This window comes from Schistocerca cancellata, chromosome 9 (assembly GCF_023864275.1).
Source record: "Schistocerca cancellata isolate TAMUIC-IGC-003103 chromosome 9, iqSchCanc2.1, whole genome shotgun sequence".
NCBI classification, from domain to species: domain Eukaryota; kingdom Metazoa; phylum Arthropoda; class Insecta; order Orthoptera; family Acrididae; genus Schistocerca; species Schistocerca cancellata.
The window spans coordinates 413,035,121-413,051,282 of record NC_064634.1 but is presented as its reverse complement, the minus strand read 5'-3'; positions in this window follow the sequence as shown (position 1 = coordinate 413,051,282).

The following is a 16,162-nucleotide window of genomic DNA, read 5'->3' as shown; positions in this document are numbered from 1 at the left end:
ATTGAATCCACAGGTTCAGGGGGGCCATACTCAACGTCATGCAGGATCTCAGCAGTCCCACATGACAAGCGCCCGACAGGGTGGACGTATTAGTCATTCGGTCATGCGGTATCATAAAGTCAGCACGCATACCCTGAGTCACTAAAAGGGCTAGTTTGCAGAAAGACAAGTGTCCACACGGACAGTTGCGACGACTTCTGTCTGGAGCAGCTTCGACTGTCAGCATGTTGCCATCTCCCTTGGCGCAGCAGCAGAGAGAGGTGCCCCAACAATGCCATCTCACTAGGACAACAATGGACGCAGAACTGGTACGACGTCGTCTCTTCAAATGTGTCCCAGGTTTGCGTATAGCATCTCAATGGACTGTCCCTGAGCAGAGGTTCCAAGGAGAGAGAACATTGCCTGTTTGCATTCGTCATCATAACAGTGAAGTACCATGATCACAGTGAAGTATGTTCGAACTGAGGAGTGATCGTAGAAACTTTGAAAGAATGACTGTTTATCAGTGATACGACACTAAATTATAATGTCATTGGATGACTATCCAAACAGCTAAATACAACAGAGATGTCTCTCCTGTGACGCCCGTGATGGGCCTACACGACGAACCCTAGAGGCGTGGTGGGCGGCGGCGTGAAGACTGGGGACGTTATGGGTCGGTGCTGCTGGCATGTAACGGTTGAGGTGCTGCTGGTGTAGACAAGGACGAACTGGACCGGGTCTATCGGCATGGAGCGCTGAGAGGAAACTATTGGTACTGCCAACTGAACTGCTGATGCAGCCAGACGGAACTGCTGGATCTGCCAACTTGAGGCGTGGGGCGTAACTGACTTAGCACGGTCCTGCGGTGGCTACTTCAACAATATGATATGTCCGGTAGGCGACGCTATCTCTGTCGACGCCGCGCTCGGAGAACGATTTACAAAACAATTGAGAACATTGAATTAACAACGTCCGCTGCAGACAAGAAAAAAAGTACAATTAAGAACATAGCTTCAAGAGCACTACTGGATGGTCCATGTATTTTCCATGGTTGCAAAATCAACTTCAGTATAGACAATAATGATACATTTTCACAAGGAAATGGATGGCTTGCTGTAGCTATTGTTCGTGGTGGTACTGGTGTTCCCAATGTTCCTGGCTTGGAAAGTTTCGTCGACAGAGATATCGTCGCCTACCGGACATATCATATTGTTGAAGTAGCTAATAAAGATTTTGGTAAATCCTCATATATGTCTACCTCTGCCCTATCCTTGTATACACGTAGTAAAAGAAAAGTAAACGTAAACGAGTCTGTGTTTGTTTGGGTTAAAGGGAAAGGTTACGGAAGGATTTCGACGTGGCGCTGCGAGGATACGTGTCCTGGCTTTGGAAAACAGTGCCCTGCCGACATCGCTTTCTGCTGCGAAGGGCACGCAGCTTGTCGGGGAGGCAGACGCTGTGGAAGGGACATTTAACTCGATGGTAAACAGTCCAGAGCATACAAGGGGAACATCTCGCTGTTAATGAGAGTCATTTACCTACGTCTTCTTGGCGCGGCTGTTGTCCGCACGCCCATTCTGGTTGTGGAGGAATTGACTACTAGGCGGATAAAACACCCGACACGTTGCATGATGGTACAGGTAACCAACAGTTACACAACACAATCAGTTCTCGTTAAAATAGGCAAAAATATTGACAGCAGACGTTACATTTCTGTCGTGTTCTGGCTGTCACATGAATTTCGACTTAAAGTTATTTACATGAACTAATACTTAAGTGTCAATTTTTCCCTTAGTTTACCTATACATCTAAAGTCATATGTCAGGAGTTCCGATGTTACATGTTGTATCGTTATGTCCTATGCTGAAAATTACGCATAGAATACTACACTACTGGCCATTAAAATTGCTACACCACGAAGATGACGTGCTACAGACGCAAAATTTAACCGACAAGAACAAGATGCTGTGATATGCAAATCATTAGCTTTTCAGAGCATTCACACAAGGTTGGCGCCGGTGGCGACACCTACAACGTGCTCACATGAGGAAAGTTTCCAACCCATTTCCCATACACAAACAGCAGTTGACCGGCGTTGTCTGGTGAAACGTTGTTGTGATGCCTCGTGCAAGGAGGAGAAATACGCACCATCAGGTTTCTGACTTTGATAAAGGTCGTATTGTAGCATATCGCGATTGTGGTTTATCGTATCGCGACATTGCCGCTCGCGTTGGTCGAGATCCAATGACTGTTAGCAGAATATGGAATGGGTGGGTTCAGGAGGGTAATACGGAACGCTGTGATGTATCCCAACGGCCTCGTATCACTAGCAGTCGAGATGACAGGCATCATATCTTATCCGCATGGCTGTAACGGATCGTGCAGCCTCGTCTCGATCCCTGAGTCAACAGAAGGTGACGTTTGCAAGACAACAACCATCTGCACGAACAGTTCGACGACGTTTGCAGCAGCGTCTACTATCAGCTCGGAGACCATTGCTCCGGTTACCCTTGACGCTGCATCAAAGACAGGAGCGCCTGCGATGGTGTACTCAACGACGAGCCTGGGTGCACGAATGGCAAAACATCATTTTTTTTCGGATGAATCCAGGTTCTGTTCACAGCATCATGATGGTCGCATCCGTGTTTGGCGACATCGCGGTGAACGCACATTGGAAGCGTGTATTCCTCAACGCCAAACTGGCGTATCACCTTGCGTGATGGTAGGGGGTGCCATTGGTTACAAGTCTCGGTCAGTTCTTGTTCGCATTGACGGCACTTTGAACAGTGGACGTTGCATTTCAGATGTGTTACGACCCGTATCTCTATCCTTCATTCGATCTCTGCGAAACCATACATTTCAGTAGTATAATGCACGAGCGCATGTTGCAGGTCCTGTACGGGTCTTTCTGGATACAGAAAATGTTCGACTGCTGCCCTGGCCAGCACATTCTCCAGATCCCTCACCAATTGAAAACGTCTGGTCAATAGTGGCCGAGCAACTGGCTCGTCACAATACGTCAGTCACTTCTCTTGATGAACTGTGGTATCGTGTTGAAGCTGCATGGACAGCTGTACCGTACACGCCATCCGAGCTCTGACTCAATGCCCAGGCGTATCAAGGCCGTTATTAAGGCCAGAGGTGGTTGTTCTGGGTACTGATTTCGCAGGATCTATGCACCCAAATTGCGTGAAAATGTAACCACATATCAGTCCTAGTATAATATACTGTATTTGTCCAATGAATACCCGTTTATGATCTGCATTTCTTCTTGGTGTAGCAATTTTAATGGCCAGTAGTGTATTTTGGAAATAAGATAGTTATGAAGTTGTTCACATACCTCACCTGACGTTATCGGTTGGTTAACGTAGTACTTTTTTATCTAACATATTCTGCAGTTTGTCGATTCCAAGCAGCAACAAAGCCTTTTCCTGTTTTTGTTCCGTTTCAGTTTGAAATGTACTAATTCGAGATTTTTGAAATTTACGGCATATGATCCTATACTTTAGATTTCCATGTTTTGAACGCGTTAAAAAGGATTAATTATTTTGTCTTTCCTATATGTTGCTGTCACACTGCTGTTTCAAACATTTTGTCAGGAAAGCCAGAACGTCTCTACCATCGATTAACGTCTTATTTTAGCTGTTCGCTGTTCACTTGCCTCTGCATGCTCGTTTGAACAGGGTTGAAAGTGTCGTGCAGAGAGAGAGGGGGGGGGGAGGAGGGAAACAGACAGAACACTGAATAGCCAATGAAACTGGTACACCTGCCTAAAATTGTGTAGGGACCGCAACGCGTCGTGGATGGACTCGACTGTCTGAAGTATTGCTGGAAGGAATTGACACCATGAATCCTAGAGGTCTGTCCAAAAGTCAGTAAGAGTACGAGAGGGTGGAGATCTCTTTCGAACAGCACTTTGCAAGGCATCCCAGATATGCTCAAAAATGTCCCTGTCTGGGAAGTTTGGTGGCCAGTGGCAGTGTTTAAACTCAGAGGAGAGCTCCTGGAGCCACTCTGTGGCAATTCTGGACGTGTGGGGTGTCGCATTGTCTTGCTAGAATTGCCTAAGTTCGTCACAATGCACAATGGACATGAATGGTTGTAGGTGATCAGACAGGATTCTTGCTTACGTGTCACTTGTCAGAGTCGTATCTAGACTATCAGAGGTCCCTTATCACTCCAACTGCACACGCTCCACACCATTACAGAGCCTCCACCAGCTTGAACAATCGCCTGCTGACATGCAGTATCCACGGATTCAAGAGGGTATCTTCATACCCACAAACGTCCATCCGCTCGATACAATTTGGAGACTCATCCGATCAGGCAACATGTGCCCAGTCATCAACAGTCGAATGTCGGTGATGACGGGCCCAGGCGAGGCGTAAAGCTTTGTGTTGTGGAGTCATCAAGGGTACACGAGTGGGTCTTCGGATCCGAAAGCTCATATCGATGATGTTTCGTTGAATGGTTCGCACGCTGATACTTGTTGATGGCCCAGCATTGAAATATGCAGCAGTTTGCGGAAGGGTTGCACTTCTGTCACGTTGACCAATTCTCTTCAGTCGTTGTTGGTCCCTTTCTTGCAGGATCTTTTTCCGGCCGCAGCGATGACGGATATTTGATGTTTTACTGGATTCCTGATATTCGCGGTACATTCGTGAAATGATCGTACGGGAAAATCCTCACTTCATCGATACATCGGAGATGCTGTGTCTCATGGCTCATGCGCCGACTTCAACACCAAACTCACTTAAATCTTGATAATCTGCCATTGTAGCAGCAGTAACAGATCTAACAACTGCGCCAGACACTTGGTGTCTTGTGTTGGCGGTGCCGTCCGCAGAGTTTAGATATCTCTGTATTTGAATACTCATGTCTATACCAGTTTCTTTAGCTCTTCATTGAAGAGTGACAGGTACAGATAGAAAGTATGTAGGCAGAGTTTAATACAACGAGAAATAATTTGTTGTTGGGGAATATTTTTATAGTCCTTCTACTTCGTCAAAGAGTATTACATTGCAGAGTGATGTGTTTCCCTTTGTGTATTGTGTTTTGTGTATTATAATTTTCTTCTTTTAACGTTTGGTACAGTTCTTGCTAGTGTGCAGAGGCATTGGGACGCATAGATTAGGAAAAGGTGGAAACGACTGATTGCAGATACATTACATAAAACAGTTTTTATTTTTAAAAAAGTTTCACAGCTCAGCAAATCAGTATTGTTTACTCCATAGAACAATTGCCTTCCATCATCAAAATCTCAGAAGGACAAATTGCTATGCAGATACATGAAAATTATTCAAACAAGTTTTGAGCTCAATATTACTAAACTGATCCAACAACAATGAAGATGACAGAATTTTTTTAAAAAATCTACTGAACGCAATAAACAAATATTTACAAGAGCATCAAGTCAGGCTGTTTGAATTAAAATTGCAAAACAGAATATCAGCATGTTCCAGATTTTGGGTAACGTAATTGTACAGCTGGTAGAGTTAGTAAGACTCCAATTTTAAAGTAAAACTACTCCAAAAACGTGATTAAACCATTAAATAAATTTTCACAAGTTGGTATATTACATAGGTTGTACTAACCAATAATGAGCATAATCGCTTATTGAGCAAATTCTGTCTATTTCATCTGGCAGCCACATCAACAATGAAATTATTGTTACCAATTAAAATTATCAGAAACGATTCTCTCCCTTTTCAAATGCTAGTTAACTTTCCAGGTGCCGTTCATTACATGCAGACACTCGTCTGATCGGTTTCCAAGTCCTTCATACTGTACACCACCAAAAAGGTACGTTTTTCGTATTATGTGCATTGTGCTGCCATCTACCGCCAGGCACTCCATATCAGCGACTTCAGTAGACATTAGACATCGTAAAAGAGCAGAATGGGGCGCTCCGCGGAACTCACGGGCTTCGAACGTGGTCAGGTGATTGGGTGACACTTGCGTCATACGTTTGAACGTGAGATTTCCACCCTCCTAAACATCCCTAGGTCCACTGTTTCCGATGTGATAGTGAAGTCGAAACGTGAAGGGACGCGTACAGCACAAAAGTTTCTTCCATACGAACGCTCGACCGAGCGAGATGGCGCACTTGCTAGCACACTGCAGTCGTATTCGGAAGGACGACGGTTCAATTCCGCGTCCGGCCACCCTGATTTAGGTTTTCCGTGATTTCCCTAAATTGCTCCTGGGAAATGCCAAGATGGTTTCTTTGAAAGGGCACGGCCGACTTTCTTCCCCGTCCTTCTCTAATCCGATGACACCGATGACCTCGCTGTCTGGTCTCCTCCCCCAAACAACCCCAATGAACGATGACTGGTATCACAATTTCCTGAATTTGAAAAGGCACACAGAATCAGGGCAACAACTTTCTAGTTATTCTTTACGAAGCTTTTACTCATCGCCTGGAAATTCTGGACAACAAATACCTAGCCCCCAATTTGGTAATTGTTTGGCCGTTGACCCCCATTACGCCGCGCAGCTTCCCTCCTAGGTGCTTGCTGTATATGCCTCTTCCTTCTCCTCCATTGTGTAATCACCTGCTGAACATTCTTTCTTTTAGGAGGCTAGTCCTTAATGTACCATAAATCGCACAGTGTTGTGGCGTTTCGGTAAGTCAGGAGCAAGCTAGGTGTGAGTCGACTCTCGTCGCGTGCGGTGTGGAACGCCAGGAATAGCCAAGGAAGCAAGCTATCCCATCCACTTCCGTCCTTACTATGATGCTATAAGGGCAGAATCAAGGTTCCTATTAATCGTTTCCTCATATGAAGGACTGGGATAACTTGGCGTAGTGGAAATGTGTCATATACCCATCCCAAGACAATTGCTTAGAATGATGTGCTGTGAGCGGATTCGAATTGTCGACAACTATGGACTGTGGGTGGAGGTGGGAGTGGGGTGGGGGGGAAGGAGTTAAAGGTGCCTAATGTACACACCTAAATGTTTGGCATAACCTCGGTTCCGAGAGTTCCGTCCAGAAAATTCGAGTAGAAATCAACATAAACATCATTTCCGCCCTTATTATTGCTCATGAAAACCACAGATTTCATGTTGTACCAACATACAGCGAGAGCTTCAGAGGTGGTCGTCCAGATTGCTGTACACACCGGTACCTCTAATACACAGTATCACATCCTCTTGCATTGATGCAAGCCTGTATTCATCCTGTCATACTATCCATCAAGGCACTGTTGGTCTAGATTGTCCCACTCCTCAAGGGCGATTCAGCGTAGATCCCTCAGAATGGTTGGTGGGTCACGTCGTCCATAAGCAGCATTTTCAATCAATCCCAGGCATGTTCAACAGGGTTCATGTCTAGAGAACATGCTGGCCACTCTAGTCGAGCGATGTTGTTATGCTGAAGAAAGTCATTCACAAGATGCGCACGATGGGGACGCGAATTGTCGTTCGTGAAGACGAATGCCTCGCCAATATGCTGCCAACATCGTTGCACTATCAGTCGGAGGATGCCAGTCACGTATCGCGCAGCCGTTACGGCGCCTTCCATGACCACCAGCGGCGTACGCCGGCCCCACATGATGCCACCCCAAAACAGCAGGGAACCTCCACCCTGCTGCACTCGCTGGACAGTGTGTCTAAGGCTTTCAGCCTGACAGGGTTGCCTCCAACCACGTCTTCGGCGATTGTCTGGTTGAAGGCATATGCGACACTCATCGCTGATGAGAACAAGATGCCAATCCTGAGCGGTCCATTCGGCATCTACACAGCGCTGCATGGTGTGGTGGTTCAAAGATAGAATCCGCTTCGCTGTATATTGCTGTAATTCTCATAATTGCTGTACTGTGTTCACTAAGTCAACGCTCTCCTTACATGTCAATTTTTGCCACAATTCCATCAAGTTATCTTCCCCATCTGCCCTTGTAAATTTCTGCCTCCTACATACTTTGTCTCACGCTTAGATCCATCTACTTGCTTTTTCTCTCATTGCTGCCTTTCATACAGCATGCCTTGGCTATCTTTGGACCTGCGAAAATCTGTTAACTCCGTGGAGTGCATATGCCTGATTAGTTCATATAAGTGAAAAAAAAGTTGTGGGCGTTCGATCGATTATAGCTCTCTGTCTGCTTTTCAAATTCAATCCCCCTAAATATAGTTCACCATCTGTTCTTCAGTGAACCCTAGTTCGGAAGGAACTTCTTTTAATTCGTTCGACATATTCCACTACTTGTTCAACATTACGCTGCTCACTTCGATATTGATGACCAGCTAATTCTTGAAAGGTCCTTGGCGGTATCAAGCTAGAAATTTGTCTTCTAGTTATTTCCACGTATTATTCTATTATATGGATCCCACAACTCCTTCACGTAATTCCATTACACTAACAGCTAATAATGATGATGTGTCCACACTATACACTTACGTAGTTAGTGTTCGATCCTGAAATTCCAATGTCGTTTTTAAAAAATTCCACCATCTTATCAACTGAATCCAGCGACACCTGATAACACTCATTTAAACTAGCAACAGGTTCTGTAACTTTGAAAAGCAAATGTTTAGGACTGCTCGCCCTATCCCAGCATTCGTGTTTACTTGTCCACTGCAGGCACCAGTTCATGTGGCATTATTAAGAGACTGCAACCATTTCCGGATAATAGCATTATGCATTACTAGTTGTTGTGTCTACACATTTTCTACATCCTCCAAGTCACTCGTCCTGTCAAGCTATTGATTAAAGCGAGCAAGCAGTCTACACATTTGATTAGGAGTGGGTGCCTCCTCACATTGCACCTCCTCTAGCATTGCTTCCACCACAGCAACAATAGCAGTAGCGGCCAAATTTGTCTATTTTGACGAAGTTGATCAATTAATTCACAAACTATACCTCTGTGTTCACACTTTCGTCTCTGTAACTCATAAACCTATTCGTTCCTCATCAGAAAAGCTGGATCCTGTACATCGGTGGCCATTCTGAAAAAATTTAAGATAGTATCAAAGTAAAAGCAACAAGTTAGCGTAAATACCGAACATATCAACAGATACTGCTAATCAATCGAGCTCGCTGTGCTATCAAATGTGCAAAAGCCTTGAGATCCATAAATTAGGAAAGGGTGGAAACGATTGCTTAAGTGACAGATACATTATATAAAACAGTTTTATTTTCACAAAAAATTTCACAGCTCAGAAAATTACGGTTGTTTGCTCCATTGAATAATGGCTTTTCATCATCGAACATCTCGTAAGAACAAATTACTATGCATTCAAATAAGTGGGAGTTCAATATTATTCAACTGCTCTTAAAACAATTATTGATCCAACAGCAAAGAATTTGACCGAATTTAAAGTGTTACGCTGGCACAGATAAAGCCTCACTTGAGTCAGAGAGGTCCACTCAGCACTGATAGATTGTATTGCCAACATAACTGAACACGGCACACTAGTTTCAATAATTTTCAAAAATATTTCTATGTGTTTTGGGCAGTGGTTCTGTGCCAGTAGGTTATCAGCAAATGTTGAATGGGAGCTATTACTTTTTAATGCTCTGAGATATTCTGCACATCCAGTTCTGAATTCTTACATGTTTAGTCCACACGTACATATTGACAGCAATTGCAGATCAACTGATAGAAAACAGACTGGTGCTATTTATTAGTACGGGTGGTTTGTCTTCCATATTTGTTCTTTATTGTGTTGTTAATTCAGCATCCTATGTTAAACTCTCTGTATCTTCACTATGCTACCCATACTGCGTGTGACTTTACTGTCGTGTGCCATTATGAGTTATTTGTTCCTTAATGTCTGCTGATTTGTTGTGTCATGTGTTGTGACTCTCTCTGTTATTATGCTTTCAGATTACGTATCGTTTGTTTCTGCATTTTGTTATTTATTTTCACTACTATCTTTGTATGATAACCATCTACTGTGCCATTCAATGTATTTTGTTTTTTTTCTATGCAGTAATGTTTGATTATAGGTAATTTGTTCAGTCTTTCTAATAACTACCATAATCCGTCTTGTTTACATGTTACTGGGTGGCTGGATTCGTTGTGGATGATTGCGCTTGTGGTGGTGGGTTTCCTGTATACTTTGAATCCGTGTATCTCATTTTTCTTGTGTGCGGTGAGGTCCCAGAAATAAAGTCTTTCATCCCATTGTGTCTCAATGGCGACTTGTATTTGTGGATAGATAGTGTTTGTGATATCACGTAGTTCCTTTCCACAAGTGTGTGGCTCATCTACTTGGGAATTACACCACTTGCATTTCGGTACGGTACCAATTTTTTTATTTTGTTCTACTTTGGTGTTACACTTATGGCATAGATTTGATTTTCTCTGTGATTGACGAATACATCAGCCAGGAGTCCACTGGTGGGTGGTCCCATGGGGAATGCTTGTTGTTGACAGTAAAATTTCGTATTTTTTTGATGATCTTCAGAATGGCTGACATTTCTTGTACCTGAGTCACAGATCTGGTTCCTTGTAGCTGCAGATGTCTTTCTATGATGCTTATAGTTTCTTCTCCTATAATGTGCGTGTGCATGGAAATTATGTCAAGTAGCTGTATTGCTGTTTTTAGTCTGTGTTGAGTCTTTGTTTTTTTATTTCATCTCTTGCGTCCCTTAAGCTTCTGTTTTCCGTATATTAATGTTTTTTCTGTAGCAATATGTGTGATTGTGAATGTATGCTTTCCGGCGTATATACGAGGGCTGTTCAGAAAGTAAGCTCCGATTGATCGCGAAATGGAAACGACTATGATAATCCGATAAAGCTTTGCACAGATGTGTTGGGCAGTGTCTCTAGTATGACCCTAGATAGCATCACGTCACTCCTCTCACTTCTGAGCTCACAGTGATCGCGTAAAGTTGTCTAGAGAATAGTGTCTCCCGCCAAGTACGAGGACCTGGGGAGAAATTTCGCCTGAAGCTATACAGCCAACATTACATAACTGTCGTGCAGTTTCTTCTACAAGGCAATATTCTCAGCCGCATTCTGAAGGGGCAATGAAGATGCTCCTGCATCGTTTTCAATTGGAAATGTTTGACTACCCACAATACAGCCCGTAATTGACTCCCCCTGCGTTTCATTTCTGCTCACATGAACCGCTGGCTATGAAGACAACATTTTGGCACAGAAAACGAGCTGTAGGCCAGCGTAGAGAATTGGCGGAAAGCACTGGCGGCTGTCTTTTATGATGAAGGTATTGGAAAGTTGGTACAACGCTACGACAAATGTCTTAGTCAGAACGGCAACTACGTAGAGAAGTAGCTGGATGGTGTAGCTAACTGTTAAAAATAAAACATTTCTAATTTTCACTGTGGTTCCCATTTCGCGATCAATCGGAGCTTACTTTCTGAACAGCCCTCGTATTTGGGGAGGCTACTGAGAAAATCAAACATAAATACCGTCTTCCGACCACCGCCGAAGACGAAAGAGCTGCTGGGCTCAGCTAAAGACCCATTCAAACTCAACACACCTGGTATATATAGCATTGCCTGCGAATGTGGTGTACAGCACATTGGACAAACGCAGCGCTGCATATCGAAAAGATGCGAGGAACACACCAGGCATGTCCGACTTGGACAGATAGAGAAATCTGCTATAGCTGAACATAGCATCAAAGAAAACCACATCTTTGATTTCGAGGACACCAGGGTGCTGTGCCGTGCCGGGAGCTATTGGGACAGCGTCATTAAAGAATCAATAGAAATACGGGTCCACGAGAATCTTGTGAACAGGGACGAAGGTTATCAACTGAGCGCGGCCTGGAATCCAGCATTAGCCGCAATACGCCAGGAACGCACCAATAACCGTCCAGCTCACGAGACGCGACCGGAATGCTCTGACGGGAACACGAACGGCGCACCCGCTTCCCCCTCCACCCCGCCCGCCGGCTCCACTGGACCCAGTCTCCCGCGGCCAGGTGGTGGGGGGCACGCCGCAGGTATAAAGGGACCGGCATCCGTAAAGTCTCGGCACTTCACCAGAAGATGACGAGTATGTCACTCGTCGAAACGTCACATTTTGAAGACACCGCCACCCGGCTGGGCGCCTGAGAACTCTTCGCCAGCAATATGTGTGATGTTTGGCTAAATGGTAAGTTGATGCACTGATGAAACTGACCACAGGTCTTGTAGGTATTTTTAGTTTTTACTTGATATCAAATTGGAATGTAGTTATAATGTCTAAGAAATATGTTTTCAGAGACGTAACGACCGTCAGCATAAATTATAGACAATAGTACCAGTATAAAAAGCAACCGCCAGCGTAGCCGAGAGGGCTAACGCGCTGCTTCCTGGACTCATGTAGGCGCGCCGGCCCCGGGTCGAATCCGCTCGGCGGATTAACGACGAGGGCCGATGTGCCGCCCAGTGTGGATGTGGTTTTTAGGAAGTTTTCCACATCCCGCTAGGTGAATACCGGGTTGGTCCCCATCTTCTGTCTCAGTTACACATCTGAACACTTTCGCGCTATTCCATGGATTACACTCGACACAGACAGTTGGGGCACACTAATTCCGTCCCAGGGGGTACGGGGTGGTGGCAGGAAGGGCATCCGGCCACCCCTTAACCATTAACATGCCAAATCCGATTAACTATGGCTGACCCTGCGTAATTGCGGGACAAGGCTCAAGCGATAGAAAGTAGAATAGTACCAGTATAAAAAGTACAATCTCATAAAACACTGCTGGTCATTAAAATTGCTACACTACGAAAATGACGTGTTACAGACGCGAAATTTAACCGACAGGAAGAAGATGCTGTGATATGCAAATCATTAGCTTGTCAGAGCATTCATACAAGGTTGGCGCCGGTGGCGACACCTACAATGTGCTGACATGAGGAAAGTTTCCAACGAATTTCTCATACACAAACAGCGGTTGACCGGCGTTGCCTGGTGAAACGTTGTTGTGATGCCTCGTGTAAGGAGGAGAAATGCGTACCATCACGTTTCTGACTTTGATAAAGGTCCGATTGCAGCCTATCGCGATTGCGGTTTATCGTATCGCGACATTGCTGCTCGCGCTGGTTGAGATCCGATGACTGTTAGCAAAATATGGAATCGGTGGGTTCAGGAGGGTAATACGGAACGCCGTGCTGGATTCCAACGGCCTCCTATCACTAACATTCGAGATGACAGGCATCTTATGCGCATAGCTGTAACGGATCGTGCAACCACGTCTCGATCCCTGAGTCAACAGATGGGGACGTTTGAAAGACACCAACCATCTGCACGAACAGTTCGGCGACGTTTGCAGCAGCATGGACTATCAGCTCGGAGACCATGGCTGCGGTTACCCTTGACGCTGCATCACAGACAGCAGCGCCTGCGATGGTGTACTCAACGACGAACCTGGGTGCACGAATGGCAAAACGTCATTTTTTCGAGCGAATCCAGGTACTGTTTACAGCATCATGATGGCAGCATCCGTGTTTGGCGACATCACGGTGAAAGCACATTGGAAGCGTGTATTCGTCATGGCCATACTAGCGTATCACCCGACGTGATGGTATGGGGTGCCATTAGCTACATCTCTTGTTCGCACTGACGCCACTTTCAAAAGTGAACGTTACATTTCAGATGTGTTACGACCCGTGGCTCTGCCCTTCATTCGATCCCCGCGAAACCCTACATTTCAGCAGGATAATGCACGACCGCATGTTGCAGGTCCTGTACGGTCCTTTCTGGATACAGAAAATGTTAGACTGCTGCCCTGGCCAGCACATTCTCCAGATCTCTCACCAATTGAAAACGTCTGGTCAACGGTGCCCGAGCAAGTGGATCGTCACAATACGCCAATCACTACTCTTGATGTACTGTGGTATCGTGTTGAAGCTGCATGGGCAGCTGTACCTGTACACGCCATCCAAGCTCTGTTTGACTCAATGCCTAGGCGTTGGTCGTTCTGGGTACTAATTTCTCAGGATCTATGCTCCCAAATTGCGTGAAAATATAATCACATGTCAGTTCTAGTATAATATACACTCCTGGAAATGGAAAAAAGAACACATTGACACCGGTGTGTCAGACCCACCATATTTGCTCCGGACACTGCGAGAGGGCTGTACAAGCAATGATCACACGCACGGCACAGCGGACACACCAGGAACCGCGGTGTTGGCCGTCGAATGGCGCTAGCTGCGCAGCATTTGTGCACCGCCGCCGTCAGTGTCAGCCAGTTTGCCGTGGCATACGGAGCTCCATCGCAGTCTTTAACACTGGTAGCATGCCGCGACAGCGTGGACGTGAACCGTATGTGCAGTTGACGGACTTTGAGCGAGGGCGTATAGTGGGCATGCGGGAGGCCGGGTGGACGTACCGCCGAATTGCTCAACACGTGGGGCGTGAGGTCTCCACAGTACATCGATGTTGTCGCCAGTGGTCGGCGGAAGGTGCACGTGCCCGTCGACCTGGGACCGGACCGCAGCGACGCACGGATGCACGCCAAGACCGTAGGATCCTACGCAGTGCCGTAGGGGACCGCCCCGCCACTTCCCAGCAAATTAGGGACACTGTTGCTCCTGGGGTATCGGCGAGGACCATTCGCAACCGTCTCCATGAAGCTGGGCTACGGTCCCGCACACCGTTAGGCCGTCTTCCGCTCACGCCCCAACATCGTGCAGCCCGCCTCCAGTGGTGTCGCGACAGGCGTGAATGGAGGGACGAATGGAGACGTGTCGTCTTCAGCGATGAGAGTCGCTTCTGCCTTGGTGCCAATGATGGTCGTATGCGTGTTTGGCGCCGTGCAGGTGAGCGCCACAATCAGGACTGCATACGACCGAGGCACACAGGGCCAACACCCGGCATCATGGTGTGGGGAGCGATCTCCTACACTGGCCGTACACCACTGGTGATCGTCGAGGGGACACTGAATAGTGCACGGTACACCCAAACCGTCATCGAACCCATCGTTCTACCATTCCTAGACCGGCAAGGGAACTTGCTGTTCCAACAGGACAATGCACGTCCGCATGTATCCCGTGTCACCCAACGTGCTCTAGAAGGTGTAAGTCAACTACGCTGGCCAGCAAGATCTCCGGATCTGTCCCCCATTGAGCATGTTTGGGACTGGATGAAGCGTCGTCTCACGCGGTCTGCACGTCCAGCACGAACGCTGGTCCAACTGAGGCGCCAGGTGGAAATGGCATGGCAATTAACTTCTCACATACAACAACATAGTCATAAAATTTCAAAACCCAGGAAATATGAGTCATACAGATGTGCTGCACATTCGAAGGATCATATTCATTTACAAAACACACTCTCTTAAGCTTCGTATAGGGCAGCAACTGAAATTCCGGTACTGTTCTCAAATGCTCATGGAGTGTGGGTTAGGCTGGTAGATTATTGCAGACTTACAACTATCAGAAGTATAAGGGGGTTAATTGTTACACAAATTATTTAATAGTGATCAACTCCCCCAAATCAAATTTCGTAATTCATATCTACGAACATTCAAACAGCCAGTGTGTTCTGCAGACCAGCACTGGAGAATGACCTAGCATAAAGTACACTACTGGCCATTAAAATTGCTACACCAAGAAGAAATGCAGATCATAAACGGGTATTCATTGGTCAAATACACTCCTGGAAATTGAAATAAGAACACCGTGAATTCATTGTCCCAGGAAGGGGAAACTTTATTGACACATTCCTGGGGTCAGATACATCACATGATCACACTGACAGAACCACAGGCACATAGACACAGGCAACAGAGCATGCACAATGTCGGCACTAGTACAGTGTATATCCACCTTTCGCAGCAATGCAGGCTGCTATTCTCCCATGGAGACGATCGTAGAGATGCTGGATGTAGTCCTGTGGAACGGCTTGCCATGCCATTTCCACCTGGCGCCTCAGTTGGACCAGCGTTCGTGCTGGACGTGCAGACCGCGTGAGACGACGCTTCATCCAGTCCCAAACATGCTCAATGGGGGACAGATCCGGAGATCTTGCTGGCCAGCGTAGTTGACTTACACCTTCTAGAGCACGTTGGGTGACACGGGATACATGCGGACGTGCATTGTCCTGTTGGAACAGCAAGTTCCCTTGCCGGTCTAGGAATGGTAGAACGATGGGTTCGATGACGGTTTGGATGTACCGTGCACTATTCAGTGTCCCCTCAACGATCACCAGTGGTGTACGGCCAGTGTAGGAGATCGCTCCCCACACCATGATGCCGGGTGTTGGCCCTGTGTGCCTCGGTC